The 27,170-nt window shown below is 35.6% G+C and overlaps 1 protein-coding gene and 3 long non-coding RNA genes across 7 annotated transcripts in view; 3 read left to right on the forward strand and 1 right to left on the reverse strand.

Annotated features, from left to right (window-relative positions):
• The window catches only part of gnai2a (guanine nucleotide binding protein (G protein), alpha inhibiting activity polypeptide 2a), a 128,375-nt gene that overhangs the window by 12,301 nt on the left and 88,904 nt on the right, over positions 1-27,170 (forward strand).
• LOC141376643 (uncharacterized) lies at positions 188-4,558 on the reverse strand. Of its 4 annotated transcripts, none has more exons than XR_015502843.1 (3): positions 4,060-4,558; positions 3,269-3,782; positions 188-1,691 (listed from the first exon to the last, which is right to left on the reverse strand). It is a non-coding gene; the product is annotated as an uncharacterized LOC141376643 (long non-coding RNA). The 4 variants fall into 4 exon arrangements; XR_015502841.1 differs by having other exon boundaries at positions 313-2,658; positions 2,996-3,810; XR_015502840.1 differs by having other exon boundaries at positions 922-2,690; positions 2,996-3,782.
• On the forward strand, positions 4,860-7,600 carry LOC147841843 (uncharacterized). The gene is made up of 3 exons (XR_015502836.2): positions 4,860-4,908; positions 6,170-6,203; positions 7,571-7,600. It is a non-coding gene; the product is annotated as an uncharacterized LOC147841843 (long non-coding RNA).
• LOC147841844 (uncharacterized) lies at positions 7,741-9,514 on the forward strand. The gene is made up of 3 exons (XR_015502831.1): positions 7,741-7,868; positions 7,980-8,056; positions 9,378-9,514. It is a non-coding gene; the product is annotated as an uncharacterized LOC147841844 (long non-coding RNA).

The following is a 27,170-nucleotide window of genomic DNA, read 5'->3' on the forward strand; positions in this document are numbered from 1 at the left end:
GCAAATCAGTTAGAATTAAGATCACATACAAGTTTGAATTGAGATTTTTAAATGATTAATTTATGATAAACCTGGATAAAAATAACACTGCATTGTGATTACTGCTCTAAAATAAGTTCTTTTTTAAATGTCTGGGTAAAAAAACAACAACTTTTTCCACGACTGAACACAATATATTTTATTTTAAGAAACATTTACAATATTTTGGAACGAAAAACATGTCAGCCTAAATAATTCAAATAAATCATTGACTTCTGCCACCTTTATTGTTTTCAAAAACACCGATTTCTCTACAACTTATAAAGGCATCTTTAGATATCTTTCTTTTCTTTGCATATAAATAAGCCGCTGCACTGTTTAGGTCTATAGCATGTTTAGATGATGGTGTATAAGCGGTTTGTTTCTCAAATGTTTGCTTAATCGTGGGCTGACCAGTAGCTTTTGATATGGACGCTCCTTTTATTCTGGAGATACTGTTGCCTTAAAAACTAATTAAAATGGTCATAAAAGCGTATATATACCATAGGAATGGTATAACAGCAAATTTGAGTGGTTTTAAAACCATGACTTTTCCAAACCACGGTAAACCTTGAAACCGGTTATCATCCCATGCCTAATTGTGCAGCTCTATGTAAGATGGAAACAGAGCAACGTGAGTCTGCCATTCTGTAGATGAACGTCTGCATGAATGCATCGGTGAGCGTCTGCTGAACCGCCTGCGAGGAGAGGGAGAGAGGGAGAGAGAGAGAGAGAGAGAGAACTCTCTTTGTTTACTTCAATCTGACCCATAAGAACCAGCGACGTGCAGCTATTGTAAACTGCCATGACTGAAAAAGCTTCATCTTGATGCTCTGCCAGAGGATGCTGAAAAGCGCTGAACAGAAGTTCATAACCTCTTACGTCATCAGGAAGGTGAAAGGTCACCTCTTTAGTGGGTTTACATTGACTGTTTTACCTCAGGAAACGGCCGACAGATTGCATCTCATCGTATATATCCAGCTTCCTTAATTCATTGAGCATTGGGGTCAGGATGTGTAAAACTATGGTGGGCCGCACATATCCCTTGTGGGCAGAATCTTCTCCATTGGTGGATTGCTATAATGGCAGATGTCTCCTTGGGCAGAAATGAAAATCATCTTTAGAGAAAGACGAGCTTGGTTGATTCTTATGGATTGTGTGTGCTTTTATGCATGTATGTGCTTTATCTGCATTGCTGTTTAAGTCGGCATGAAATGAGATTACTTGTTAAATATACATTTAAAGCCATATTCTAACTTATTAACGGCACTATAAATAAATGGCGTTACTAACAGCAATACTTTTTTAGTAACAAGTAATCAAATGAATTACTGTTTCACCTGTTACAACACCGTTACTGTTACTGTAATTGCTATTATTGAATATAAGCACTACTTTTTCCTTGTTGAGGTGAAAGGCGAGAATGATTATGTATCGTGCAACATATGCCTAGGAAAAAAAAGAGTCTCTCTGCGTCGATGACATGTAATTCTAATCTAATAAAGCACCTCACGTCATCACATGCCGCCACAAAATTAGTGGCTACGCAGGTGGTAACGTGAGTTCTGCTGCCAAAGGAGGAGGCGAAGCCACAACGTCAAAGCAAAACAAAAAAAAAATTATTCTCCATGGCAAATACCTATAACTCAGACATTATTAAACATAAATAATATCTATATATTAGGGATGTAACGGTATCAGAATTTCACGGTACGGTAATACCTCGGTATGAATGTCACGGTACGGTATTTATTGAATCATTTACAGGAAAAAACAAAACTTATGAAAATACTCCAAAAAAGTGCCAAAAGTGTCAATGACATACAAATTAGCCATCTATATGTAAGCTTTGAAACAGGAACTTCAATTTTAATAACAAAAAAATATTAAACCATGTAAAAAAATAAAGTTTCAAATTAGTATTGTTGAAAACTCATCACATTCAACATTTAATCACACTCAGCCCATCTACCCAGATGAGAGCTCTGCTAGTCGGACTTCTCATCAAGCATCTCCCGCTGGATCTAATCTCACTATTTATTAAACGGGATATTTCATTTATCTTGTTGTCTTTATCTAACGACATATTCCCTGACTTTGGTCATTGGAATCTATTACTTGTTCTCAGGTAACGTGTTTTGGCTGAGCGCAAAGATAAGTTAATGATTAATGTAACCACGTACATTCTGTATATTGACTGATCGCTTGCCTTTATTTCCTATAATGTATAAACTTATTGTATGTTATACTTTTAAAATGGCCATTATCGATTCTTAAAACTGATACTCAGCAAAAGAGAGGCTGTGTTTCGTATTTTCACTGAAATTGAAAGGAGGCAGTTGTTATCGGCTCCGTTTTGTTATAAATATCCACACAGTGAAGATGACGCTCATCTTATGCAGCACGACGCCTCAACATTTCTGCTGTCTAAGTTGCTAATATTAAAATGAAAATAGGCAGTTCCTTAAATCATGTTTACATTTTATTGTTGAGAAAGTGAAACAACGAAGCCAGGGTGATGTGAATGAAGTTATAAAGTACACTGTTCCCTTTGAAGATTTACCCGTGTCCTCGGTATAATCTGCTTTTCCATATCAAACTGAGAAGAAGAGACTGCAGCCTTGATCAAACTTGCGAAGTCTGAACTTACACGGAGATAATGCAGGACTGAACTGTGCGTGTAAAGCAGGTCGCACACCAGAAGCGACGCTCGGCGGCGCGCCGCGCAGCGCCACGTATTTTAGAATTCTAATCATAGGTTCCTATCAGGATACACACACCGGCGCCGCAAGTCGGCGGCTGTCGGCGGCGCCCAGCGACGGCTCAGGACGCAGTTCATTTTTCAGCCGCGCCACAGAGCGCCATCTGATTAGTTTCATGTTAAATATCATTCGAATGTGCGCGTCTGGTGTGCGATACTTTAATCTGTCATGTACGCGCCGTGTCGCGGCGCCGAGCGGCGCTTCTGGTGTGCGACCTGCTATAGAGTTTTCCAGCTCTTTTCATCCCCGCTTCTAGCAGCACACTCCATTTCCGCATTTCTGGATCTGTAGCGACAACAGACCGCAAGGGATGATGGTCAAGCATGGGCTGATGGGTATTGTAGTTTTTGCTACCTCCCGTTCGCTTCATTCGCCTGAGCAAATTTTCTCAGAAGACCTATAGTTTTACCGAGTCATGCGACTTCGGTAATATCGAAAAAAATTAATATTGCGGTATGACGGTATTTACAATACCGTTACATCCCTACTATATATAGTTGAGGACATGCTGCCATTGTCTCTTACGTTGTCCAACAACAATATTACCATAAAACAATAGTTACTTTTCCTGATAATTAGTTACTTTTATAATTATCTATCTCTGTTACTATTTCTGAGAATAGTAGTAATAGCTAGTAACAATAACTAATTACTCTTTTAAAGGAACGTGCCCAACACTTGTCATAGGTATATGCAAACTTTGTGTTGAGTACCTTTTCCCATTCCAGAGTTGCTCAATACAACATATTTTGCTAATAGATCTACCAATTTCTGTTAAAATAAAATAATGATGCAGCCATCTTTCTAATGTCATTTTTGCCCCCTGTACAATGAAAAATGCTGACCTCCCTTTAAAGGGGTAGTCCACTATGATTATCACTTCATATTTTTGCTTTCGGTTATGTGCATTCACCTTGCGACACACACAGCGCTTTCTGTGCGTTGTACATCTCAATTCAAACTTGCAAAAGATATGACAACGTTTTATATTACTTACAAATGCTTATTCGTAATATATGTAAAAGTCACCCTGGAATTATAAGGTTCTATCTGCGTTCTGAATGACATTGAGATATTGAGCTTCAAAGTTTTTGCATTCCATATAGCAAACAGTATGTCTGTAACATTTGTTTTTTTAAATAAAGTCTTAAAATGTAAACAAGTTATTAAAAAAAACACATCCCATAATGTAAAACCCATTACATAACATCCTATAATAAGTTGTCATTTTATAAATATATGCCAATAACTCAATTTTGACAAAAATGTCAGATAGAACCTTATAATTCTAAGGTGACGGCTTGTCAGATTTTATTTTAGAGAACAGGCGGAATGTTCAGCTGTGTGCTCTTTATATTTCTGTCTGATTCAGGCTGCTAACTCTGCTAACAGCTGCTCTGACTAACTGTTTACACAACGCAAACGCGTGTGCTTGTTGGGGCGTAATGTGGAGCCAATCTGCGAATCACAGCTCATTATGTTAGCTGACCAATCCGAGCCTCTTGAGGGCGGCTTTTCAAGGAACTAGGAAAGATGACAGTCGTATTCATGTTAGCGGAGTAGCTGTATATAATCAAAGTAAGATGTATGAAAAAATAGCATGATTTTCTTCAAGTGAAGCATGAGCACACATTGATTTGCATCTTATAAACACAACCAAGCCTTAAAAACACACGCTGGACCACCCCTTTACAAAAAAAACTGTCAGTTAATATGTAAATAAACATCTATGACATGTAATATTTTAGCTTTCTCCTTTATTTATTTCTTACAGCACCAAAAAAGAAAAGAAAAAATATACTAATCTAAGGTGACCTTGAGTTGGCTGCATACACTGTAAATGCGAATAGTATTCCTTACTATCAAAGTTCTAGTGTGTTTACTTAATTTTAAGCTAATTGTTGAGTTTACTAGAAATGCATTAGTGTTGCTGACATAGTAAGGTATAAAGTTCCCATAACTAATGTAATTTGAGTAAAATTGCTTATAAGGGCTAAGCCATGCTGTTACGCATGCGTACTGGGTGGTGATTTCCCATCCCCCATCCCGAGTCACAACCAACTGCCACCCAGCACCGCCATTGAAGGACAGGATTTCATATTGAGAAGATGTACTGCTGTAAATCAAGGTAAACTTTTCGTTTTAATTACTACTTTGATTTTATTTGTATAGTATCAGTAATCTGTTTATTTCCTGCACTTTGTGAAATTGTTTGCTGTTTTGTGAACTAATTAATAGCCCATGATGTTGTGACTAAACGTTTTGACCACTGCACGTTATTTGCAATACTGTCTACTTTACTAGATAAGCTATTTTTAGCTGCTTAGTCCTTTTTAATAACTATTAATAATTTGTAAAGTTAGTAGTAATTTGTAAAGTGGGCATTATGCTCTAAAAGAGCGGGCCGCGCCATTTTAAATGATGCACTGAGAGAGCAAGAGCGCGCGCAATGATCCGTTCAAATAGATGTTAACACATAGCTGTAGGTCTACATTTTTAAAAAAGAAAACGAAACCTATTTACCCGCATTACAAATACAGTAACGTTAGTTATCGCTGAACTTTAGTGGCGCTTGTTGTGACGAAAATATGCGTGTTTTTTTTTAAGATTTACTTTTATGAGATCACCTGCAGGAAGCAGGTGAGGAGATCAGCTGTGATTCGGTCCGGCGTCAGCGAGCGGCTCATGACCAGACCAGTCGTTTTTTTCTCCATGATCGCCGGGGCAGCAGCAGTTTTAACCCGCCGAGGCTTTTAGAACATTATAAAGCAGTTTCAGCTCAAAATGGACCCGTGAGTGTCGTAGGTAATTTAGGATTTCGATGCGATTACGATTCGTGTCACTGTATGAGGCAGATACATATTTACACATGATGCTAAAGTGTGCTTATGCTAACAATCCCTATGAAACTTAAAGTTAAACTTATGAAAATGCGAGAGATATTTAATTAACTCATTTATTTGTTTTATATGCTATTTGTCTTTTCTTTATGCCGTTTTGAAGGTTTATTCCAGTGTTGCCGTTACGTTATTGAGTGTTTTGTATTGCTGTAATGACAAATAAATCTGACCAGACGCGACTGAATATGTGTGATGGATAACGTTAATGATGAAGTTGTATAACTCGTACAACCAAGCACAGAAACATCCCTTTGTTTGCTCAATATCACACAAAGGCATCAACAAGCCTTTGTTATAAGCAAACTTTCTGTAAAGAAGAAACCTGTTAGTTTGCATTTTTAAAGAAGGTTTCACTAATTTTTAACAATTTAGGGCAAATAAATTTGAACAATTACAAGGTTATTTAAAATGTAGCACACCATTAGAGTATTGTGAGTGGCATATTTGGTTTGTAATATCATTATACCCTTTATTTATTTTTTATTTCAGACTACCAGTTTGTGAGCTGATATGCAGTGGAAATGTAAGTTTTGCACTTACACATCAAAGACAACTTTTTGAACAATACCGCACAAGCCATAGAACATATTCATGAATTGTTCTATTAACGTTACCTTGTCTCCTTACTGAGTGTCAGGGTAATTTTAAATCGTTTAATGCATTAAAAGTACATTTAACAAAATTCTCAGCAAAGAACTGCATGATCAAGAATAGTCCGAATATTTTGTCCATTTGAATAATCATCTGAGGACTAGTTAGAAATAGGGTTGTTGTGTTGTGATACCATTAATTTATGTTACAATACTATACCAGCTGAAGTATGGTGATACCAAGTAGTATTGCAATACTGTAATTCATAACTTAAATCCATGAAATAAAGAAAAATGTCAGAAATAATATATTGTATATGTTATTATAGGCCTACTTGAATTTAAATAATTCCCTTATTGTTGAAAAAAGTATTTGCACATCTCTTCACCTAAAATGTATTCATTCCAGCAAAAAAAAAAATACATTAAAATAAAGATACATAAAGAAAAGAGCATTTTTCCAACAAACCTAGGCTATATGAAGTGGTCAAAAATTGTTTCCTGTTGCTATTTTGGGTTTTTCATCTATCATACATTTTTCACACTTATTATCGGATAAGAATCCAAAGTAATTCAAAATTTCACTTTATGAGTCATTCTTTTTAATAGATTGTCACGGTTGTTGTAGCTATTATATCATATTGACAGGAACAGAAATAAACAAATTCCGATTCAAAATGAACCATCACAAAATATGCAATAGGCTACTATAAAAGGCGCAAATTCTACAGTTTTACAACCTTAGAAGGCTCCATAGACTATTAAAATACAATAATCTATTGTTGCTGAATCGTGTAAGTATTTTAGTGACTTTTTCACATGCAGCATTATGTATTGTAGGCAGACTGTTAATGACAATACTACCGTTTACAAACTACAGTGGCACCGCCAGTATCTTGGAGCCATAGTATCACGATACTACCATAGTACCGGTAAACCGTGCAACCCTAGTCAGAAAGTTCAGTGTCCTTTTAAAGACATCAATTGAGACAAATATTTATTCCACTTTTAATGCGCATAAAAGTAAGGCACACCAGCAACAATGCCATGATTATATTTAATCGGGGGTTGTGTTTATTACTGTTTGGTGACAAGTATAGCTCATGCTTTTGATGACAGGCGCCGGGAGTATTTGGCAGCTTTTATTATTCAAGAAAATTTAACTATGTCATGTTAAAGTGTAACATCTGTTGCTAAATGGCATTGCATTGTATCATTGCATGTGTTTCTGATTTCTGTTTATTGTTTTAGAATTTCGCTTAGCCATTTCAATAACACTTTACGTTTTTGTGCACAACAGTGACATCCAGAAGGAAGTCATAGAAGAAACACCAGCTGATGCAAGTTCTGCAGAAGGTTTGTTTTCTTTTCAAAACTTTGTGTGATTTTGTGAATTTGTGTTTTTGAATGTTATTAATGACTAATAATGTTTTGATTGGATCTTTGCAGAATTCAATCGAATATCAGGAAGAAATGTGAGATCCAAGTTCTACGCTGCATTGGACACACACTGCTCGTTTGATTGAAATAAAATAAAAAAAAACAGGAGAAAATTGCAGAAGAAAACTAGAAGAAATTTTCAACATGTTAATTCAAAGGTATTTTTGTGACATCATCTTTGAATCATAATTTGCATTTGATTGCAATAAATTGCATTTGATGTTTTCATTGGGCTATAATGCATGTCTACCTGTCTTTAATTTTTCAAGGTCATCTGGCAGCAGTTCTCCGGGGTCTTTCAGTCCTTTAGAGGGATGAGTCTAAAGAAATTTTCAGGATGTGTTTTGTAAGTAGTATTATTGTTTCTGCTTTCTTAGACTGGAAATAAAGCAGTCATTCCAGTTTACTTCACTTATTAATAAAAATTTTCAATTTTATAAAAATAAAAAAAATGCATTTAATGTAAGTATTTGAAAGTAAGAGGGATGTTATATTATGGCCTTTGGAGCAAGAGCATTGCTATGTTGCAAATACAGCAGCTTGTGCCGTCACAGGGTCAGTTAGCTTCATAGGCCAGTGAAGTAATGAATGCATTTCTTTAATTTTTAAACACACTTGTTTTGAAAAGGAGGAAGATTAGCTTGAAAAAATATCTTAATAAGTGTAATACCTATGTAATATGTTGAGAGAAATATAATTTCAGTTGAAAGAACCTGCTGGATTAAGATGTAAAAAGATAGTGTTAAAAGCCACAAAGTCAAAGATGCTCCGTATTATAACCAACCCTGTGAAGTCACCTGCTGTGGGATTGTAGATGGCTGCACCCTTGTTCTAAAAGCCATACTAAAACATCAATTTTCTTATTAAAAAATAGTTATTAATACATTTTTAAAAAGTGTGCTAAATAATGCAAACTTGACTCACTGCTTTAATCTAGCAAAACCAAATGCATTCATGAATCGGTTCCCAATTTATTAAGTTTTCCCTACAAAATATTTATATTGATTATGTAGCACCAATTGGTCTCTCACACATTTGCATTTAATTTCTTGAAAATGTTTTAAAAGTACTTTTACTGCAGTTTGTTTTATTACATTACAGTGTTTCTTTAATTAAAAAAATTTATTGTTCCTTTAGAATAGTATCATGTTCAAGATACTGGAATTTAGTACCAATCTCTGCTGCAATTTTAAGCAGCAAATTTCCTGCTAACATTTTAAGCACTTTTGAGCACATTTTTTAAACAGCACTGTTTTGCCATTCTGTTCACATGCTTAACAGAAATGACACTCAACAATGCTCAAATGTTAGCAGGAAATGGATGTTTTTAAAATTACTATATGGATTGGTAATAAATTCCACTATCATGACAAGCCTAGTAGAAGCAGTACAGGCAAATCCATCGTGTTGGTCTACATTGAAGAAGGAGCACCATAGCAAGGCCTTCTTATAAGAAGCATTTGAATGTAAAATGTACTATAAACACAAATAGTCATGCTAATAAGCAACTAGTTAATAGGGTAATTGGTTCCTACTAAAGTGTTACTAAATTAAGCACAAGGAATTGTATTTTTTTCACCTCTGCTTTTGGTCTCCTGGCCACTACAAGCTTTATTAGTGCCATTTAGAATATCAAACTTTACTTATTTTTCTTTCTCTATTCATAGGATGTAATTGTAGAGTCGGACTTCAGTGCAGAAGATGTTGGCTTGCTGACTGTCGTGTGTGAAGATGTCTAAAGAACCTCATTATGGATGCAATGTGGGCCTTTATACTGGAAGGAAAAGTGGTTATGGACTTTGCCACATGCAGTATGTCTCTTTTTCTGCTTTGATTTACACACTGAATTCGGACTACCCAAAGACTTTGAGCAATGCATTTGAATTTGTTCAACGTGTGTTGCTTTTGCTGGGAGGGAAGCGTAATGTGTTTTATTCGGCGAGTGCCTATATACTGCTGTGCTTTGTTTAAAGGTTCAGGTATAATGGCATGTTTAATTACAAAGTGTTGCTTTTTAACATGTTGCTGTTTGCAGTGTTACATTTAGGACTGCAGCATTTTGGTGTTTAAAACACTTTTTTTTTTTTTTACCAAAAAAGTGTATTGTGATTTATAGGGTTGTCAAAAGTATTGAGTTTGGTACCAATCGGTACTGAAATAAATAAAAAAAAAGTCCATCCATTTCCCACTAACATTGCAAGAACTGATTGGCCATTGTGTTCACATGCTCAGTAGATATGACTGATTGGCTTTGAAGGTCATTATTTTTACCACACTTCACCACTGTTCACCAGGTGCAAAGATACAAAGACACTGGATAACTTCAAAGCACTGTCGATCAGTCGATTAATCACCAGATAGCTTATTAGCTTCTAAACAAATCAGCTATCGACATGGCTTTGAAACACTTCAGTGTCTGTGTAACTTTGTTTGGACTCAGTGAAAAATAGTAAACCTATGACAGTCACAGCCAATCACAGTCATTTCTGTTGAGCATGTGAACACAGTGGCCAATCAATGGTGTTTAAGAACGAGCTCAGTAGCACTCAAATGCTGGTGGAAAATGGATATTTTTAATATTTCAGTATTGATTGATACCAAACTCAATACTTTTGACCACACTAATGTGATATTTTCTGTAGGAAAATCTAAACCACACAGTCTAACAAATTAGCTTTAAAGCTTAATATCTGTTCCTCTGTGAGTGTCTATATGCTGCCATGTTTAAGGTGCTGGTGCAATGGCATGTTTAATTACACTAATTCAAGTATCTTTTTTCCAAGTGTCAAGTATTTAAAGTTTTTTTTGATAGATTTTCAAACCTTTTCGAAAACTTGTGTTTTAGGGTTGAACATGTTTATTATATTTTTTGTCTGTATTGCTGTTTACAGTATATTACAGCACTTTACAACAGGTTTTTACAAAACTGTATTGTGTACAAGTGTATTGTGATACTAAAATATCACAAGTGTATTGTGAAATTCTGCTAATTTTGTCAAATAAAATGTTTACATTTAAGACCTGTATAATGTCATTACTTGTAGGTTGAACTACATATTTTATGTTCAGTTTAATTGAAGAAAATGTGGAAACCGATTGCACGTAGTTTCTTTAGTTGACATTACTTAAAATGGTGGATTAAAACAATGTTGAGACTACTAGCATTCAAGATGTTAACTGAACATGGTAGAACAGTATTAGTTAAATAAAGTTATTAAAGTAATCTTACTATAAAACCCTAAGTAAGATTACTAAATAATGACAAGTATGTTAACTAGAATTTTCTATTAAACTTACATAATTTTTAACAGTTAGTTTACTTTATAAGTTTTAGTTTTCTTACTTCAAGGCAATAATTAAACTTAACTTAAGATTTCCTTGTAAGTTTATATTGCAAAAATAAGGCAATCGGTTTCCAAACTTTTTTTAAGTAAACTGAACATGTTAGAATTTACAGTGTATGACTATATCCTTATACAGAAATGCATTGCATTATTTAATGATGACTTAAATCAGTTTTCCCTTATACCTGATGTTGCTATTTTTTTTATTGCTTTAACACATATATATATATATATATATATATATATATATATATATATATATATATATATATATATATATATATATATATATATATATATACACACACATACACATACACATACAGAACAAGAAAGAACAAACATTGGCTCTTTCTGAAGACAAACTGATGACAATAAAAAAGCAAAAAAAAAAAAACATCTTCGTCACAAAACCTACAATCAAAAGTACAACTGATGTTGCTATATTTTCTTTTTCATGGCTTTAAGATTATATATATATATATATATATATATATATATATATATATATATATATATATATATATATATATATATATATATATACATACACCCAAAACAAGAAAGGACAAACAATGGCTTTTTCTAGAGACAAACGATATAAAGACAAAAAACACCTTGGTCACAAAACAAACAATCAAAACTAGAAAAGGCATAAAAATAATATTTTCTGAAAGTCAGACTGTAAAATCACAAGACTGTTTCAATTTCTTGAGAGAACAAAATTTAATTCAATATAACTTCAAAGGAGTTAATCTAATACCAGTGATTTTTATCAGGCAGACTGTTATCTCATCACTAATACTGGATTGAAATGGCAAAGTATGAGACAATTTGATGTTTGCCTTTCTGCCAATTTCCACGTTATGTCAACATCAACATATTTATCCCATACATGCAACCTTGTCAGGAATAGTTCAGTTGATTGCATCATACAACTAGCCACAGATTCCTCTCATTTTATGCAAGCAATGGATTTGTTCATCTAGACTCCTTCCTTGACAGTTAACAAGAGAGTGAGACAGCGAAGTGAAGCAGCACTGGCAGGTCTTTGTTCTCAGGACTGTGGGGCATGAAGAAATGGTGCCAGCCGCTTGGGAGAAGAAAGATCAGCATGCTCGGTCTCGGAGGTGCAGGGTGGAGGGAGTGCAAATGAAAAACACAGAAACTCCCATTTCCTTTTCAGCCTATTTGCTCGCCCGCGCTGGCCCACTAATCTTTGCATCTGTTTGTACAGAGCCATGCACAAAAGCGAGACGTTCATTAGGGAAAACACTTGCACAGTAGTCTTCAATGAATGCTCTAGCTCATTCCTGCATTAGCATACGCTCTGGATTGAATTCTTGACTAGTCAACATTTCTGTTGACTCATTTTTGTACATTTTGTCGATGTAATCGCTCCTTAAATACATAACTGATCTGTTTTTTTTTAAAATAATAACACCAGGCTTATTTTGACTGACGACAAACCACCATTCGTCTATTATGAAATGATGCACTTTTGCACATCCCTACTTATGTGGGCTTTAGTATTCTGTCTTTGAGGTCCAAGTGGCCATGCTGAGCCTGATTTCTTTTGCACATTCAATCCTGTCCTCATTGCTGATGTTCAGCTCTAATTGGAATAATGTCTTCCTTTCACTTTTGGTTTAATGGCTGCTCAACAGGCACAACTTGTGCTTGTGTGTCTCACTTGGCTCTTTTCCTCTCATTTGGTCAATTCAGCTCTTCAAGTCGCATTGATTTTAATTATCATGGAGAGTCTGGAGCTTGTGTACGGCCACATAATGGCCACTAAGAGTAACCCAGGCCTTCAAGTTTGCTATTTTTGGTGACATTGCAAAGTTGATGTTTATATTCACCCAGATCCCTGGTCATCTAGAAGGCCGTATAAAGAGTTTATATGGTGATCTCAGCCACAGAAGCTGTTTGCTGTCTCTCAACGCTTGTTTTAAAAAGCTGATGAATGATGTCATTTCCTGCTCTGCCCTCCAAACCACTTCCTCTTTTGGCTTGTCTAAGTCAGTGCTGAGACTGAGGTTGGTGCTCTCCCTTTTGTTCATATGCTACAGGAAGCTAACACTCCCATCCTGTTGTACGTTTTACACTCATTCAGGGCAAATTGTAAAGCGTTTCCTTATAAGTTGCCTCCGTTTTGTGTAAAAGAGTCACAATTTGAAGCCAATCCACAGCATCATCTTCTTATATTGATTAACACTCGCTTAACTACCTTATCTAGACATGACCAGCAACAGCCATAGCTTGGTAATTTTCTGTTAAATTAATCTAATCATCAATTTTCAAATTGCTGTGTTGCTTTAAAGGTCAAATACGACATATTTTGATTTCTGTATAAAATAAATATTATAAATTGTATTTAATATACATGGAAAACATTTCAAATGGAAGAAAATTGTTTGCTTTTAATGTTCTAGTTCTAATTTCATTTAGCATAGCAGATGAATTTGTTAAAAAAAACCTACTTCCTCTGTCCTGGAAAAAAATGATCATACTGCATTTGATTTGTTTTAAATGTGGGAAAACTACACTGTTAAAAAATATCTATTAATTAACAGTATGTATTTTCTTTTCCTTTAATTAAGGTTGTGAATTGCGTTATGGGACCCTCTCTTGACTTTATGTTGAAAATTCATATAATAAATCAAATAAGTCTGGAAAAATAACAGAAAATATACACTACCTGACAAAAGTCTTGTCACCTGTCTAAGTTTTTGGAACAACAAATAATAACTTGACTTCAAGTTGATCATTTGGTACAAGAAGTGGCTTATATGAAAGGCAAAGGCCTCTGGATTATGCTTTTGACCAAAGTAAAAGATGATCATGCCTTGATTTTAATTTTTTAATTAGGACAGTAAGGTCTGACTTTACTTAGACAAAAGTCTTGTCACTTAACAGAAATAATGTACAGTATAGAATATAAAGTCATGGTTCATTGGATAAAGAATTAATATTGTGTATGACTCCCATGAGCTTGGAGGACTGCATCCATACATCTCCGCAATGACTCAAATAACTTATTATTGAAGTCATCTGGAATGGCACAGAAAGAGTTTATGCAGGACTTCCAGAGTTCACCATGATTCTTTGGATTCATCTTTAATGCCTCCATCTTACCCCAAATATGCTTAATAATGTTAATTTCTGGTGACTGGGATGGCCAATCTCGAAGCACCTTGACCTTTGCTTTCAGGAACTTTGGTGTTGAGGCTGAAGTATAAAGAGTGCTGTCCTGCTGAATAATTTGTCCTCTCCTGTGTTTTGGTATGTAATAGGCAACACAAATGTCTTGATACCTCAGGCTGTTGATGTTGCCATCCACTCTGCAGATCTCTCTGTAACCACCATACTGAATGTAACCCCAAACCATGACTTTTTCTTTACCAAACTTGACTGATTTCTGTGAGAATCTTGGCTCTATGCAGGTTCCAATAATTCTTCTGCAGTATTTGTGATGATTGGGATGCAGTTTAACTGAAGATTCATCAGAAAAATCAACCTTCTTCTGCCACTTTTCCAAATGATCAACTAGAAGTTAATATTTGTTGCTCATACAACTGTGATCCATGACGAGACTTTTGTTAGGTAGTGTACTGGCAGTTTATTATAAGTATTCTGAACTGTAGTATAAAAACACAAACCCAGACAATATATCATTTTAAACTATTTAATATTAGCAAATGTTATTTTTTGAACTTTTCATTTTTAAAGTTTTTAGAAGAAAGATCAACATCTCATAATGCAATTTAAAAGCATAAATAAAAGCATGAATCACAAAATCGGATAACTGCTATTATGGGTTTGAAGAATTGTGGCAAGGTATAAAGATTTCACAATGAAATTGCATTTCTGGTATTTATTATGGTCATTCAATAGAGCATAATACTGTCAAATGATTCTTGTTTAAATAAACATGGTCTCATAAAAGTCAGAGACATTTTTAAAAGGCTTGGTGTACCCAGTTTATTAGTATTTCAGTCCAAAAGTTCTTTGATTTGAGTGAAAGCAGAAATGTTATCAGGAAGTTGGTTTTCTTGTCAGACCTCTGTTCTGAAGATCTCAAAGTTGAGCTCACTTCTCTGTTCTGTCAGTTTTCAAGCACATCACATGCCCATTAGTGCAGCAAGAACATCCGCTCTGATGTCAAGACTCAAGCGTCATTCTCTTCCTTAAGATCAGGCTTCACCGTCAGAGGCGATAAATATTTCATTTCTGCGTTGCATACAAAGTGGTAAAGTGCAGGAGACCGGATGTCAGAGTCATATTTGCTGACAACATCATTCTGTTCAGATTATCCCGTCTGTGCTTTACAGTGGAATAAAGTTGATCTATTTGAGCTAGATATTGCTTGGTACTTTACAATTTAATAAACCTTGTGATGCAAATGTCATGGCTTGCCATGTGATTGTCATTGAAAGTCTGCCAAATACATTAGCGTTTCTACAAAAGAGAAGGAAACTGTATTGGTTTCTGTCTGTCTCTCGTTTGTGTCTGGGTTAACTTTTGTCCACTTCTACATCTCATGGTAATCACTAGTAGTGTTAAAACTCACATATATGAGATTGATCTCAGAAACTGGCATTTACAGTTGAAACTACAGCTTTGTTTAAACTGTAGAGTCATATATTCTCGCTGTAGTATAGCGTGATGGTTTTGTAACTAGTCAAGAAAAGAGGAAGTGCTTAAACTTTTATTACGAGCCTGTCATGAGCAGTCTGTTTTGCATGTGCAAACGTTTCACTTCCATCATGCTTCTTGAATCAGAACACGCATATAGAAAAAGTGTCAGTGGTAGAGATAATGCCAAGATTAGTGTTCTTTCTGGCACAGCTGTAATCGTAACTTTGATTGTCGCCTTTGACAGAGCTCCGCTGATGTACCGTTCACGTAGATCTGTTGTGTTGCAGGATTAAATGCACTTCTGGAAAACTTTCATAAAAGCTGGGAGTACTGTAGCTGATAAGGTAGAGCCGGACAGGGCATGGCATGGCGCCCAGAAATGCCCTATAGAGCTGTTACAAACACTCACAGGCACCCCACTGCACTCCTAGTCTTTATGATCATCTACAAATTAAGCTGCAAAAAATGTCGTTTTAGCATCAATATTGCAATTGTCACATCGCTGGATAAGCAATGTTTCGATTAGTAGTCACAGATCAAAACTTATACGATTTGCAGGGTCTGCAGTACCTTTAACCAGAAGTAAAAGTTTAATCATCCACATGTGTTTAAAGCCCTGTGACTGTGTGAATGTTTCAAGAGAATGTAAAGCATTCAGCCACAATGCATTGCACTTTCTGTAACTTGATTAAAGATGAATTTGATTGAATTGTGTATAACGAAGACTGTTTATTATTATTTTATATTTGATTATTTCATTTATGTACCTGAATACTGTTAGACTCCCCAGAAAACCAAAAAGTTTTTTTTATTTTGTATCTTTCTCTGTTGTATCATCCATCCATGCTTGACATTTGTTTACTCTACATTATGTATGATTCACTTCCCTACAAAATGATTACAATCAATTTAAAATAAACTTAAACTCTTTCCAAATGGAGCTACTTAAGCCATCTGGCCAAATATATTTTGCTGAAAAACTAAACATTGCAATATTGTGAGATTCTTCCAATAACACGCAGTTCTTCCTACATATGTTCAAGCTTTTCTTGTGTCTGTTGTAAATCATAAACACTCTTGACCTTTTCTGGACTTTCCCAAACACTCATGTGACTATCAGAGATGTATCTGAGCTAGTCATTGGCAAATAACATTAGCTATAAACTCTTTGAGCTTTATTGTTGGTAATTAAACATCGCTATTGCTCTTGCTCGTATTTGGGGTTAGTAATTTGTCCAAATTAAAGTATTGCTTAAGCCAAACTGCTTGTGCTTTGAACTTGAATGATTCCTCTGATATGGCCTATTGGAAAGTTTTGCATTGCTGGGAAATGATGAAACTAAGCAAAACATCTCATAGATATGCTTCGGAGGATGGACTTAACTTGTATCTTGGGAATTAAATGGGTGTATGCTTGTGTTCTCGGACTAGTAAGCAACCACCCTTGTGTTGTAGCAGTTTAGTTTTTTTTTTATATTTACCATTTTCACTTTAAGATTTAATATTTTAGTTTCATCAATATACATATACTCACCGGCCACTTTATTAGGTACACCTTACTAGTACCGGGCTGGACCCTCTTTTGCATTCAGAACTGCCTTAATTTATCATGGCATAGATTAAACAAGCGACTGAATATATTCATCAGAGATTTTGGCTCATATTGACATGAAAGCATCATATAGTTGCTGCAGATTTGTCAGCTTTACATTTATGATGCAAATCTCCTTTTCCACCACATCCCAAACGTGCTCTATTGGATTGAGGTCTGGTGACTATGGAGGCCATTTGAGTACAGTGAACTCATTGTCATGTTCAAGAAACCAGTCTGAGATGATTCATGCTCTATGACATGGCGCGTTATCCTGCTGGAAGTAGCCATCAGAAGATGGGTACACTGTGGTCATAAAGGGATGGACATGGACAGCAATTATACTCAGGTAGGCTGTGGTGTTGACACGATGCTCAATTGGCACTAATAGGCCCAAAATGTCCCAAGAAAATATCCCTCACACAATTGCATCACATCCGCCAGCCTGAACCGTTGAAACAAGGCTGGATGAATCCATGCTTTTATGTTGCTGACGCCAAATTCTGACCCTACCATCCACAATGTGGCAGCAGAAATCGAGACTCATCTAACCAGGCAGTGATTTTCCTATATTCTATTGTCCGATTTTGGTGAGCCTGTGCCAATTGCAGTCTCAGTTTCCTGTTCTTAGCTGACAGGAGTGGCATCCGGTGTGGTCTTCTACTGCTGTAGCCCATCCGCCTCAAGGTTGGATGTGTTGTGCATTCAGAGATGATCTTGAGCATTCCTCGGTTGAAACGAGTGGTTATTTGAGTTACTGTTGCCTTTCTATCAGCTCGAACCAGTTTGCCCATTCTCCTCTGATCTGCAGTTTCTGAAATACTCAGAACAGCCCGTCTGGCACCAACAACCATGTCACATTCAAAGTCACTTCGTTCACATCGTTTTGAACTGCAGCGGATTGTCTTGACATGTCTACATGCCTAAATACATTCAGTTGCTGCCATGTGATTGGCTGATTAGAAATTTGCATTAACGAGCAGTTTGGACAGGTGTACCTAATCAAGTGGCCGGTGATTGTATATAATTTTGGTTAATGTTTATTTTATTGTAAGTGATGAATATTTAATTTTTATTTTGTTTTTTGTTTATTGAGCTTTATTGAGTTTAATAACCTTCATTGTTTTGCACAGGGAATGATCACTCATTTTCTTTAGTAAACAAATACATCTAGTCACCATTGTTGCTCGCATAATTCACTTTGATTATGTTGGTGGATTTTGAAAAACATACTCAATAATGGTAATGCAGCTGTCATGATTCAGCTCTAAGCATGTGCAATGAATGTTGAAGGTCTAGCACCTAAACGATTGAAAGACTGTCTGAATCTTTTGAAAGCACTCTCGGATGAGTTTGAATGCTGCTTTAACAGCCGCTGTGTGCCAAAGCAGGGGCAATTAAGCATTGAGTGTGTAATGAAGTGTACAACATGTGTCTAGGTTGAAAGTGTTTGCTTGTGTATATCTGTCCTGGCATGTCATTTTGAAATGTTGGAATAGAGTAATCTCTTCCCACGATTATCCTGCATCTTTCATGATATACCTGTTAGTATTACTTGGCATTAAAACACGTTTTAGCCCTGGGCAGGAGGAAACAGGCAGCTATTTTATTAGGGGAAACACTGTTCGAAGACTTGTCTTGCAATCACACCCCAGGCCTCTTCACCATCTTTCGGAAAGTGTTGAGAGTCTCTTCATCGACATTGTCTTTTCCAATACAGTCAGTGTTTAAATTAGAAGTTGCAGCAGAGTAGCTTATTTGTTTCACAGTTACACCACTTCCTGCTTTCAACTTCCTGCTTTTATCCAAGATGTGTGGCTGGAGCAGCAGCAGTCCTAAGTCCCAAGGCAAGAAGATCTGATGGTCCATTCACAAGAAAACGTATTGGTTTGATTGTTTTTTTTCCAGTTTGTGCGTAGGAGTTGGATGGTGTGCTTGTATGGCGTCTGATTCTTTGCCCTCTTATCTTGGACAGCCGTGGTTGTCATCAGCCTGCTGCTGAGAGAACGGTTAGAAGGTGGATTAAGTAAGACCTTCATCTCAACACAGAGAAAATCCCTCGATGTTTGATTAGACAGCATGTGGAAGGATGATAAAGATGGCACTTCCTAAGTACTTTAATGACTCAGGCAGGGGATTGATTTGCAAAAGCTAGAACGTTTGGGATGACGCAATAGAGCATGGACTCAAGTGTGTTTCATGCTAGAGATTGATTTGAGAGAGTGGCATGGTGGAGAATTGTGATATTTAATTTAGCGTTGCTCATTTCCTCTATTTTTTTTTTTTTACAATTTATGACAATGTTTCACTGTATAAGCAGCTCATTCCTGCTGAAAAATCAATTGAGGATGCACCAAAATGAAAATTCTAGGCCAAACAAAATGTCTGGATGCACTTGATCAAAAACCAAAGCTGAAAATGGTTTGCAATGATAATTTCTTATTTTATTACATAATATAATTTTGTAATACTTTTTAAATTTAACTTAAAAAAACACAAGTCAATGAAATTGAATATTTTGAATTTTGACCGTGGCACAATTGGCTTTTTTTGCACTTTGGTTGATTCTGCAACAAACTGGCCTTAGAATGGCACAATTATATTAATGGTATTCATAGCGCATTGCTTTTCGCATCCAGTGTAAAAGCTGCTTCCCTTCATACAGCTGAAGTGAGAAGGAGACTAACATGCTAAAGATTGCTGGGCAGCATAACCTTTTTTTTGGCTCATATTTTTGGCCATTTTAGTCTTTTGGTTCAAAATGCTGATTTCAAAAGAGAGTTTTCAGTGGACATAATTTGTTGCATCCATAATAACCAAACTGAATTATGTCAATTCTGACTCATTTTAGCCCGTAGTATCAAAGGATGTCTTTACATTTGGCATTAAGATTAGTTTTTTTGGCAATGCAGTCTCAAGAGGACTATCATAATTACAGGTGTAAACATAGTCAATAATGTTTTAAGCCTGTACACTTCCAGAGTAAAACGCATTAATTTAGATTTATTTTCTAGAGAAACACTCCAGTTTTTTTTGTTTGTTTGTTTTTAAGAGTTTTCACCTTTATTGGCATAGAACAGTAGAGATTTTACAGACAGGAAAGTGTGGGAAGCAGAGATGGGGCAAAGATCTCGATCAGGAATCGAACTCTGGCTGCTGTGAGCACCTTGGTGTGCTATATGCTGACACACTAACCACTAGGCTAATGGCACCACTGCCAGTTTGGTTTTAGGATGATTTATTTTTGGGTAGAGTCAAGCTCAATTATTCATAACCCAAGGGACTGTGCAACCTTACACTGTTAAAAATAAAATGACAAAAAGTCATGACTACAAATGTTTTTGTTACTTTAACTTATTAAAATAAGTGAAGTACATTTCAACTAAATTGTTTCCAGTTGTGCAAGGTTTGACTTACTATTTTTAGTTTGTTTGATTGATATAAGTTGAGATGACTAGAAAAGTTAATTTAATTTCGTCTAAATAAATTAGGGTGGCAAGGATTTTTCTTTACAGTGTAGGCAGAGAGTCAAGAGTCAAATGTTATAATAAAAAAAGAGACCTGTATAGTCAGGCCCAGAATAAGCAAACAAACTAAAGTGTTGAAATGTGCAATCAGCATTTGAACTAACAGATCCTTGAAACCCTTGTTGCATGATTTCGAAAGATAGTGAGACCTAGTTTTTACTAGGTGGAGGAAATGTGTAGTAAAAGAGAAAATGGGAGGGATTTCCGCAAGTTTAGAGGGGAATGGCGAGAGAGTGTGTTTGGGGTTGGAAAGGGTGCAGAATGCAGCTGGGGCTGGCCTGCAGTACTGAGGGCTTTGTGATTTGTAATTATGTCGTGCTCCGCAGGCCTGTAGTTTTGTGCCCTGCCACAGAAAGACTCTTTGTGGGCCAGCATAACGTGAGTAGACTGTGAAAACCCTCAGAGAGAGAGAGGAATACGGCTGCAGTCCTCAAAGATCCACCCACATAATGAGAGAGAAAGTGAGTGAAAGGTAATTCAGCAGAGAGCTTCTCCTTCAAGTTGTTCTCAAGTCTTTTCTGACTACCTCAACTTCGCAGTGACTCCTCAGCCTTAACATTTTAATGTTTTTGTTTGCTCTTCAGCTTGAGTGAATGCGATCTGACATTCTATCACACATGACTATGAATTTATGACCTTGTTCATAAAGGCTTTTCTATGGATAGGGCCGCTTAGTTCTGCTGTACCTTTGAACAGTCTGTGACAGGGCTGTTCCACCACCGCTGGGCTAATCATTAGCTCGGGGCAGGTGTGTTTCACACCACTCCAGTAGCAGGAGATGGGACTCTGTGATCAATAATGGCAGGATACACAGTTGCCTGATGGTGAGAGCTCTAGGGCAGCGAGAGGTACATGTGTCTAAGAGAGTGTAGAAATTGGTGTGAAGGGAGGAAGATTGGTTATAGAAGCATATATAAACTTATCTGGGTTTTTTAACACTATGATTCAGCGGCAACAAACAGTGCGTCATGTTTACTGATATCAGAGAGCCACAATCACACGGTTGCGTACTTTACAGTAAGTGAAGCTCATCTATAGCAAAATCTTTTATAATAGTAATTTAGTTTTGGTGTAAAAAATCCCCCCATTGAAATTAGAAATTAGGGCTGTGTGATTTGGGGAAAATATTGCTATTTTATTGACAGATATTGCAATTTTTTATTTGCGATTTTTAAATTTTATAGTCAAGCTTCAGCTTAATATTCTGTAGCTTCTTAATGCTAAAATGCAGCGTGTATTAGTTAAAGAAAGGAACTGAAGAGATATTAATTTACTTAAACATTTATTCAAATTTGTTTTTAAATATTCATAAATGAAACACAAATTTTTCTCTAGAGCAAACGGCAAAAACAAATTAAATGGCCTTACCTTTCTGTAAACAAGTTGAACTCGAATTAGGGAGATAGTGTAGCTTGTTATACAAACAAAATAATAATTATTATAAAAATACAGAACACTCGGCAAACTAGCGTGGCTAATAAGAACCTTTCTGTAGCTTATATTATCTAAAACAAAATAATTATCCCAGATACTACACAAAATATCACGACGTTAAAACACAGCTGTGGTACACCAAAATGGCTAAAATAAGATGAGTTTTTTGGTCTCTGCATTAAAGTAGTGTGTTATGGCATAAGTTATCACCTGAGTAGGGCTGCACCAGCTGTTCGTAAGTCCTTTCTTAAACTGGAAGGTAAAGTCAACACTAGGGGCTTTGTAACTACTAGCTAGTTTGAAACTAAATTTGTTAACATGTTCTTAAAGCAACCGTGTAAGCTCTCTGTAAAGTCATGCGTATAGTCACATTGAAAGACGTAATATCCACTTAGAAGCATTTAAATCGGTACACTGCTTAAAAATTCTGCATTTAATGCATCTATATAAAACTGTCCTATAAAATGAAGTGACAAAATGATATTTTATAGTATATTAAATTACAGTCAGCCACTCTCTGAATGCATGTGAAATACACATGAAGTTATCAAACATTCAACTTTTTTTTTTTACTTTAAAACCAAAATATTCCTATATTACCGATGTTCTGTTTTTCTTTTTTTATATTAATTAGTCTATTAATGCTTCTGAATTGGCAGATGCAATCATCCCACTAGTCCGCTCTTTCCCGATTTTTTTTTATTATTATTATTTTTATTTATTTATTTATTTATTTATTTTTTATTTATTTTTTTTGTGTGCGCTCCGTATAGTTCGGTTGCGCAATTCTGTTTGAGCAGAACGAAAGAGTGCAAACTCAATTGCCTAATAAGACTGTCACACACGCACGCTGTGCAAGCATTTGCTCTTGGCGCTGAAAATTAAATACATATTTCATATCACAGCCTCTTGCAATTAGCTAATTGCAACGTTTTAAATCACGATTGCGATTCAATTTCAATCAAGCGCACAGCCCTATTAGAAATTATGCTATACTGCCAAAAAAAACAAAGTTTGTTGAGTTTGTTTTAGGGGAAACTGCGATTTTCATTTTTTCTACTCAAAAATGGCACGTTTAATTAATTTACAAAATTGCATTTCTTTGTAGTTGTTGTAAGTTTAACTTTCTGTGGCACTTTCTTTTATTCAGTCGATAAATTAGCACAGGAATTTCATTTTTGGGTGAACAAAAACACTGTATTTCTTTAAGACCTTGCATTCATTGGATCCCAAGCCATGAGTGCAAAGGTTCTTTAAACAATAAAGAAATGCAGGAAATAGTGCACAAGAGCAAGAAAACCATGTGATTACACAAAGCACGTAAGAGGAGACTGTATATGTTCCACAGGGAAAGCTTGTTGGGCTCTCTGGAATAAAAGAACCATTTTATAGTCGGCACGAGCACTGGAAACCTGAGATATTCAAGGTTAAAGTGTTGTGATTCCAGCTACATGCACACACAAAACACTTGAGTGCCAAAATCCAGCCATTAACGTGACCCAGTGCCCTATTTGCTTTCCCAGAATTCCCACACATAATTGCACATACAAGTAGCATTCCCATAAATGACAATCAAATAATCATAGTGCAAAGCTCAACACAGCTGGAGTGTTCTAGTCAAGTTCCTGAAGATGAAAGAGTTTTTATTTTTCAAGTTATAATTGTCTATCTTTATAATAACGAACATGCTGTAAGGCTGTTAATCAATGCTTTATCCTTTTCTTAAAGGTATCAGTTTGTCAAAGGTGTAAGACTGCGTACTTAACTACTTAAATAATGAAAAGAACAACAAGCTACTTAAGTATTGCGAATACATACATACAGTTGAAGTCAGAATTATTAGCCCCCCTAAATTATTAGCGCTTCTGAATTATTAGCGCCCCTGTTTATTTTTTTCCCCAATTTCTGTTTAATGGAGGGAAGATTGTTTCAGCACATTTCTAAGCATAATAGTTTTACAAACTTCTTTCTAAAAACTGATTTATTTTATCTTTGCCATGTTGACAGTATATAATATTTATACTTGATATTTTTAAGACACTTCTATACAGCTTAAAGTGACATTAAAAGGCTTAACTAGGTTAATAAGGTTAACTAGGCAGGTTAGGGTAATTAGGCAAGTTATTGTATAACGATGGTTTGCTCTGTAGATTATCGATAAAAAAAATTAGCTTAAAGGGGTTAATAATTTTGTCCCAAAAATGGTTTTAAAAAATTAATAACTGCTTTTATTCTATCCTAAATTAAACAAATAAGACTTTCTCCAGAAGAAAAAAAAATTGTCAAACATACTGTGAAAATTTCCTTGCTCTGTTAAACATCATTTGGGAAATATTTAAAAGAGAAAAAAAAAATCAAAAGGGGGCTAATAATTCTAACTGTTTGTGTATATACACATTATTTATATCTTAAATCTATAGTTTTTTGTTTTTAATATTGTGCACACTCCTCAGTGGAATTGGAGTCTTGCACATTATGTCTTATTATCAAATAACTTTTACTACAAATGAAAATGTATCCACCTTGTAGTTGATTTGGTTTGTGGCTAGGGATGCACGATAAATTGTTGACCATTTTGTTATCGGCTGATAAATGCTGTTTTTAATGTTATCGTTTTTGGTCAGATATCAAAATTAAGCCAATAGATTAAGTAATTGTACAGAACTGCATGCGCAAGTCGAACTTGTTCAGACTTGTCCAGTGCACTGTAACAGAGCTTTCCTCACATTGTTTGTTCCTTCAAATATTATGCACTTTGTCATAAAGTCATCAGTGCTCAATGCTCAGGTGTTGTATCAAAATCTTACTTCAAGGGCAAATCTGACTCAGTCTGAATCTTACAGCGGTTTATCATAAACATTTCTTCAATCATTTTTCACACAATTGACAGCAAGAACGAACATAAAAACGTTGTCTAATTGACAAGTAGCATATGTTCAAAAGAATCTAACACCAAATGTTACACATCATTTTCTGTCTGTGTTTAGCTTTTTGCTTGTACTGTGGCTCTGAACTGTCAAAACGCCTCTCAAAAAGCTTTTTCGGACATTTGCATATTTGTACATATGTACATTATAGTAACACATTTTATTCAAGAACATTTGAGCTGGTTTTCGTTTGTCGTCCTTACATTTTCATTTTATTTAAAATATTTATTTGATTTGTTTGTTAATTCCCATTTTGTTATTTAAGAAATTATGTTTATGCAAGCCAAGTTGAATGTTAAATTTGCTATGCGAAGAAAAGGAAATTTATTTTTGGCATGTTGATTAATATGAAATCGTAAATGTGTCTATAATCACCTTGCAATCTTGAATTTATTGCTTTGTTTGCTTTGCGTAGGCTATTCAGTTTATAAGATGAATGCAGCAGCAAGAGTGGTCTTTAATGACCCTAAAAGAGCACATATCACTCCGCTACTCATTCATTTGCACTGGCTGCCAGTTGCTGCTCGCATCAAATTTAAAGCACTGATGTTTGCTTACAAAGCGATTTCTGGCTGCGTCCCTTCTTATCTGCTGTCACTTCTGCAGATCTATAGGCCCTCCAGAAACTTGCGTTCTGTGAATGAACGTCGCCTCGTGGTTCCATCCCAAAGAGGGAAGACAACGCTTTCCCGAACGCTCGCGCTCAATCTGCTCAGTTGGTGGAATGAACTCCCTAACTGCATCAGAATGGCAGAGTCACTCGCTGTCTTCAAAAAGCAACTAAACTCAACTATTTAGTCTCCACTTTCCTTACTAATATGCAACTATCTCTCTGACTCCTCAACTAACTACACACACAAAAAAAAAATTACTAATGCTTTCCTTCTTAGACTTTACACACCTGAAACTTGCCTATATTTTATATATTATATTATAGTTGTGTAAATTGCTTCCTTGTCCTCATTTGTAAGTCGCTTTGGATAAAAGCGTCTGCTAAATGACTAAATGTAAATGTAAATAAGATCAATCAAACTTTTATGAAGTTTTAAAAATAAAATCAATCGTGTACTGTGTACAAATAAAACATTTTGAAATATAAATATTTGTGATATATCGGTTATCGGCCTCCAAATCATAAGAGTTAATGGTTATCGATATCGGTCAAAAAATCCATATTGATGCATCCATATTTTTGGCTTAAAGCTTTTAAAACAAAATGTTTTTACTGTAACTACAGTATAAATGGCAAATGTTAATCTAGGATTAAGGGAACAAAAGAAATCAGACTGTACTATTGCAGTCTATGGAGTGTATAAGCCAGCTGCTTTCTCTTCTGTTTCCTACACACATTTATTTTGGTTGTGTCTGTATTACTATAATTTAGTTGAGACCCTTATACAACTTTGCCACCCTGAACAACTCTGAGGTTAGTGATGTTCTTTTTCCCTTAAGCTCCTTTTAGTCTTTCCCTTTGAAGGCTGGAATTTCAGTCTGCCACACACACGCACACACAGAGCCTCACACCTCGGACCCACAGAACTCCCTCCTGAAATGAGTTTTCCTTGCCTTAGCTTTTGTAACCATGGATACGGTTACAGGAAAGCTGTCTTTAAGGGCCTGTTGGCGCAGAACTTCCATTAAATAAAATTAATTAGCAGCTGAAAATTTAAACAAGATTGCTTATGCTAATAAAACATGCCTGTGATTCAGAAAGCACGGCTTATGATCTCTCTTTCTTTTACGTCAGCCTGCTAAGTCATTATCTTCTTTAAGTTTTGACGTGAATATTTTAAGGATGTTAATGGGAAGCTCTAGAGCAAATGAATTCTGCTTTCATCATTTTCCTCATCCCTTAGGTCACTGAGATACCACATGTCCTGTCACATTTTACCTGTTAATGAAGTTTTTATGATGTTACATGCATGTACATGCTTTTTCTTTTATATTTAAATTATAGACTAGGGGTGCAATTAAAAAAATGCTAAAGAGGTAAGTT

The sequence above is a fragment of the Danio rerio genome, chromosome 11 (assembly GCF_052040795.2).
Source record: "Danio rerio strain M-AB ecotype USA chromosome 11, GRCz13ab, whole genome shotgun sequence".
NCBI lineage: Eukaryota > Metazoa > Chordata > Actinopteri > Cypriniformes > Danionidae > Danio > Danio rerio.